The 6,944-nt window shown below is 46.7% G+C and overlaps 1 protein-coding gene across 2 annotated transcripts in view; it reads right to left on the reverse strand.

Annotated features, from left to right (window-relative positions):
* UBE2T (ubiquitin conjugating enzyme E2 T) overlaps nt 1-6,944 on the reverse strand; it is a 146,966-nt gene that overhangs the window by 105,854 nt on the left and 34,168 nt on the right. The window lies entirely within an intron of this gene.

Here is a 6,944-nt window from a genome sequence, read left to right on the forward strand (position 1 = left end):
AGGCCGGGGCACGCCAGGCTAGGGCCGGGCCCTGCGCCTAGGGTGAAGGACTGGGCTATTCTAAGGCCCAGCGGTGCCAGGGGACAACACCTGAAACCTCCGTGGGTTACCTGTTCCGGCGTACAAATGACAGAGACACGGGACACTTCCTTCGGCGTCAAAGATCGAGGTTTATTTACTGCAGGGAACACAGAAGTCACAAGAAGTACAACGCGTGTAGGTTCTAGGAGACTGCTTCAAATTGCAACTGTGGATCGCTCCTTTTATACATATCTCTGTCATAGCACAACATGGCGAACAAATGGTTACAACTCAGTTCCCACAGTAAACTTCAAAAGGGTCGCTTTCATGTATTCAGGGTCCCGGAGCATAATTACAATAGCATCGCCGGTTCCCAACTGTAAAAGTGCATCATCTCACCATTAGTACATTCCATTCCGGCTGTAAACGAGTTAAGAGGAAAGACAGAAACAGGTGCAAGGAAGGCAAAGACAGACAACAGATTGAAAAGAGTGTAGGGGGCGATATCGGAAACACGATTGCAGGATCAAAGGGGACATGCCTAATGAATGCACGGCTGAAACAATAGTCCGGCACGGCAAGATGAGCTTTGAGCGGGGCCATCTGCCTTTACAGTATCATCCCCCTCATCATAAAGACACCCTCAAAGGAACACGTGTCTTCCGCAAGAGTTTGGGAATCCCAGGGTCACGAAGCGGACAGTGTCCGTTCGCTGGCTACTTGAGGGCAAGAGACAAAATGGATGCCGTATCTAAAATGGAACCCGTGGGTTCAGGTGAAGAAACCCACGAAACGGACGAACGGTTTAGGTCAGCATAGCGAAAATGCGTACACCCACTGAACTCGTCATTTGCGGTTCATAGATACCAAACTCGTCCATATTCGAAAGAGTCGAAAACACCATTTATAATTGTCACGGAACCTCAGACGCTCCTTTTGCCCTCATGTAGGCAACCACTAGTCGATATCAGAATCGATCTCGATATTCATCAGATCATTCAGATGTTGCTGCAACATCATTCTATCCATCAATGATTCCTTGGTAACAGATGGCCGTCTTATACACGTCGTAGCACAGAGGCCACATAAGGCAGGACCACACTGTACACAAAGACAACACGTGAACAGAAATGCTACAACAACCCCAATGATCATCAGAATCTTCCAACCCCACGTCGACATCAAGCCCCAAAACCACCCTAGTAGCGTCCAATCACCTACGTCCACGTGTATGGACTCGGAGATCTTATGCAACTTCGAGATGGCTTGATAGACAGTTGGAGCGTTATCAAGGTTGAAAATACAGCAACTCGAATGGATCACCTTACATACACCACCTCTATCTGCAAGGACAACGTCTAAAACCATACGATTTTGTAACGTCATAAGCCTGTCCACCTGAAGCTCTGCTGTCAGATTACCAAGAGCACTTGCAGTTATATTAGCAGTTGATTCCACCACTCGAGTCAACTGTCTCAGGTTCCTACTATTGATCATAGGTCCCCAAAACGGCAAGAAACCCTTAAAGAAGTCTCCTGCTTCTTGACCGGCAGTGTCTTCTTCGCTAATAACACCTCTCACAACTCTGGTCTTGTGATAATCCGACCCAACTGTAAAGGTCGGCGGCAACAGATTCGCAATATAACAGGTGCCCGAGAAGTCACGGGGCAACCATGTATATGCGCGGTCGTAACATACAAAGTATGTACCCGTGGCAGTCAGAAGAACAGGGGAAGAGGCCGCTGGTAAAACATACGTTTCAGTACAGGCACTCCTCCCGAGCTGAGCTCGCGGACTTCGGCCAAGACCTTTCAAACAGAAATTACCGAGATGGGGTACGATCCAGATCGGAGACGAGCTTTTAAGCTGTCTATCACCCACTGACATGCTATACTCAGCCTCACTCAGATCTCTGTATGCTCGCACCTCTTCCTCTGGAATAAGCGATGCGTCAAAGATATCCCAATCTAAATCAGCAATCGCTCTTGCCAAAGGCTTGTGGTACGGGCCAGGACCATAATCTGCAGTGCGTGGCTCTCGATGGGGGTAGGAATCTAGTGCGCTACGAAACATAGTTTGGAATGCTCGAGCTGACCTCTGGGAACTATAAGGATGGACCAAGTACGGAATTCCCCTATCCATGGTATGTGGCATTAAACCACACACCCAACAGTTAGTAGTGTTCATCACCAACTGATGTTGATGAAGAAGCTGGACAAAAGAGTTATTCATGAATTCTGCACGTCTAATCTGTTCGTGTTGGGGTAGAAGATGAAAGGAATGTGGAGAAATAGTGGGAATAGATTTTGGTTCAGAAGAAAAAATAGGTAAAGCAGAAGGCAGTAGCGACTGTAGTCCAAAATATACTCCACCCACCAATAACATGGAAACAGTCAAGAACAGCAGGAACACCTGAAACAGAAAGCATTTAGTTCGTACAACCCTATGTAGTATTGATCTTTGCGCTAGAGTCTTCTCCACTTCCGACAACTTTGAGAATTCCATCCTCTAAAAACCATCCGCAACGTTCTTGACGTACTTCGTTCTGAGTAGCGATTATCAATTCCCAGGAGTTCCTAGGAACCGACAAAAGTACCGACCTAGTGTCAGGAACCTGCTAAACCGAAGGAAGTACCCGCACGGCCCTACGGTCAACCCGGATGTGAGGTTCTTTAATCAAACATTCAAAGGTAATACAAAAATCTCCTAGCTGTGGAAAAACACACGTGGAAAAAGAACTCAAAAATTAATAGAGGCTACAAGTATTCATAATGTTCAAAGTGACAATAAGGGGGTAACGTGAATTTCAAAAAGGGAAAAGAACAAAAAGGTATTTTATTAGTCTTTGTTATGAGAACGAAGAAAATATCTGCTTCTTCCAGGACGAGTCTGCTCTTCAAATAATTGTTCAGATTGCGGAACAGAGTCTTGTCGAGCAGATGATAGTTCAAGTCTTGAGTTTTCCAAAGGCAGAGGATCAACAGATGTGTCTGACTGCAATGAAGCGTCTCCTACAAGTTGAGCATCACTGAATGGCACAAATTTCACCGGAGTTTCTGTCTCTGTTGCGGCGATACCTGTTCTCACCCACGAATCTGCTGGTGAAGGTATAGGCACCTTCTTTGTGTGGGTGGCATGCACCCAATTTTTCCGACCTTCCAGACGAACTGCAGTTCTCGTGGCGAGGAGGACCTGAAAAGGGCCCACGTATCTCGGCTCCAAATTGCGCTTCCTGGCGAAATTTTGGGTGACAACCCAGTCACCCGGTTGGAGCAGATGTCCAGGACCCTCTGTCTGTGCCGGCAGTGCTTCAAAGACCTGTTGATGAATTAACCTCAGTTTAGCAGTCAGATCATGAAGATAATCAATTAACATTGGGTACTCAAGACTATCGAAGGACTTAGGCCTAGGGACCCCCCAAATGTTCGCAGGGCGGCCGAACACAATCTCATATGGGCCAAGCCCTACTCGAGAGTGTACAGTCGCCCTGGTCGACAAGAGAGCCAGAGGCAAGGCATTAGGCCATGATAAACCAGTCGTAGCTTGAATCTTAGCAAGTTTCAGTTTCAGAGTGCCATTGTACCCTTCAACTAAACCTGCTGACTGGGGATGGTTGGCGCTGTGGAATTTTTGTCTAATTCCAAGGCCCTTACACACACTCTGCATCACACTCCCCACAAACTCACTTCCGTTATCCGACCATACAATCCGTGGCATTCCATACCGAGGAAAGTATTCCTTCAGTAGGACTTTCGCTGTGGACAGGGCAGTATTATCTTTGAGAGGATAGGCTTCGATCCATCTGGAGAATGCGCAAACCACAACTAAAACGTACTTTAGATTATTGCATCTCTCCATATGGATGAAATCCAGTTGGATAACCTCAAAGGGACATGTAGGAGGAGCAAAATGGCCAGGTGGGGTAGGAGTGCCCTTGCCAGGATTGTACATCATACATATCATACAATTCTTAACCACTCTCTCAGCACACTTAGCGATACCATCATTCTTCCATACAGGGGACAACAACTTGCAGATACCTTTCGCGCTAATATGTGACAAGCCGTGAGCCATAGTCACAACGGCTAGCACATATGCATCCGGCAACATCCATCTCTGATTTTCCGACTAATCAATCCAACATCCATGCGCATCTAACTTTCCTGTGCTTTCTTCCCATTTAGTCTTTTCAGTTTCGGTGGCCTCATTCTGAATCGCTTTTACGCTCTCAACAGTGTCCTCACACATACCAGTCTCTGCAGGCCACCTCACTGAACTCGTAACATACATTCGGGTTGCAAGATTTCTAGCTGTCTCTTTAGCAATCTCATCCGCAAACGCGTTACCACGACCAATATCATCTGTCACTTTTCGATGCGCGCTGCATTTAATAATCGCCACCTGCTTAGGCAATGTAAGTGCGTTTAAAAGATCATTCACGAGCTGTCCGTGTTGGATCTTTGTGCCATGCGATGTCATAAAGCCTCTCTCTCGCCACAATCGACCAAAGCTATGTGCAACGCCAAAAGCATATTGGCTATCAGTAAACACATTCACTCGCCTTCCCTTCGACAAAACACACGCTCTCGTCAACGCAATCAACTCTGCCGCCTGCGCGGAATTCTGATTCAATCTCGCAGTTTCTACAATCGTACTCAACGTTACCACAGCATACGCAGTCGTCACATCACCATTCGGCAACTTAAAACACGAACCATCAACATACAAGGTACCATCGGGATCTGCCAATGGAGTGTTTTTTAGGTCAACACGACCCTTCGTTTCTTCCTCAGTTCGCAAATAACAATCATGTGGTGGTACATCATCTGATTCCATATTAGTCGGCAACAACGTCGCCGGATTTAAAACATTGCAGCGCTTTATTTGAATAAGACTCGCCAAAAGCGTCAACTCGTAACCAGACAACCTTGCGCTCGTCAAGTGTTGAGTCTTTGTACGATTCAAGAGAGAGTGTCAACTGCATGCGGAACCATCACCGTAAGCATATTATCCATGACCAATCCTGCAGATTGTCGGATGGACACCGCAGCCGCCGCTGTCGCTCTTAGACAACTCGGCAAAGCTCTTGCTACTGGGTCCAAGGTCGAGGAAAAATATACACATGGACGCTGCTTACCACCAAATTGCTGCGTCAAAACACTCAACGCACAACCCTCTCTCTCGTGAACGTATAGTGTAAAAGGCTTGCTGTAGTCAGGAGTACCTAACACAGGAGCCGAACACAACGCATCACGCAATTCAGAGAAACTTTTCTGACACTCTTCAGTCCATGGCAAAGGAGTTGGAACATCCTTGCACGTGAGGGCTACCAATGGTTTCGCTAGCAATAAAAAATTTGGGATCCATTGCCTGCAGTATGACGTGATACCTAGAAAGGCACGCACATCTCTGAGTTGTTGGCACAGTCATTCGAGCGATCGCTGCAATTCTCTCTGGGGTCAACCTTCTTCCCTCCTTTGAAAATAAGTGACCTAGATAGGTTACTTCTTGACAACAATATTGCAGTTTAGAAGGTGACACCTTATGATGTAAGTCACAAAGATGCTGTAACAGCGATACTGTAGCAGCTTTGCAGATCTCTTTAGTATCAGCAGCCACAAGCAAGTCATCAACATACTGGATCAAAGCCGCACCAGCCGGTAACACAAACGCATCAAGTTGACTCTTCAGGGCTTGGCTGTATATCGATGGACTCTCACAGTAGCCCTGAGGAGCGCGTTTAAACCTAAAGCTGCGACCTCCTAATGAGAAGCCGAATCGATCTCTGCTTTCCTCAGCAATCGGAATGCTAAAGAAAGCATTTTTCAGATCGATCACTGAGAACCAAGAAGCAGAGGCTGGAATCAGAGTCAGTAAGGCCGTAATGTCAGGCACCACAGGAAATTGTGGAATCACAATTTTGTTCACCTCCCGTAAATCAATGACAAAACGATTCACAGGAGCCTTAGATGGATCAGTGCGTTTCAAGATAGGTAACACAGGACTATTACACACATTTCCCCGAGTTTCCTCGATAACATCTTTCTTGATCAAGTCATAGATGATCGCTAACAACGCTCGTTCACCATCGAGAGAGATACGATACTGGGGAATACGTGGCAATCGTACATTAGATTTCAATTGGACAACATAAGGTGATATGTCCAGCAGGCCCACATCATTGGGACCTGTCGCCCACAAAGACTCAGGAAGAGAACTCAATTCCGGTGAGAGCCTATCAGTTGACAAGTACATAGGAGAGATCACTCTCTGACCCAAGGTAAGCTCCACTCCCGCAGGAGAACAATACAGGGTCGCATATAACCGCTTCAGCAAATCCAGGCCCAAAAGATTCTCACCACAACCAGTAGTCAAAATCAAGGGAGCTTCTAGCTCACAAGGCCCAATTGTAAGGGGCAAAGGGCTAGAAACCGGATTGCTAACGGGGGCGCCAGAGAATCCAACGGAAACATTCGTTAAGCCAGACAAAGGTGCGCCAGGGAGTTTCGAATGCATGATGGAACTTTTTTGCTGCACCAGTGTCCAACAGAAAAGGCTCAACTACGACCGATGTGGCAACTGCGACGTAAGGCCCTCTCTTATCAACCGGAACTGATACTACTCCCTCTCTTTGTCTGTGGCTGTCCTAGTAATTACCGTCATCAATATCATGCTCGACGTAATAATCATCCACATGATACTGTGCAGATCTACCTGACGAAGAACCACGCTGATCAAAGCAATTATTGGAATCAGACGAATTATTAGAACGCTCATTTTCATTTTGAGTAACACCACGACCTCTACCACGTGAAGCCTGTTGAGGACCACTACGACCTCCTCTAGCTGTACCACCACTATTCGCTCGCGCAAAACCGGACAATCAAACTTCAAATGACCCTCACCTCTACAGTACGCACATT

Source organism: Lissotriton vulgaris, chromosome 5, assembly GCF_964263255.1.
Source record: "Lissotriton vulgaris chromosome 5, aLisVul1.2, whole genome shotgun sequence".
NCBI classification, from domain to species: Eukaryota; Metazoa; Chordata; class Amphibia; order Caudata; family Salamandridae; genus Lissotriton; species Lissotriton vulgaris.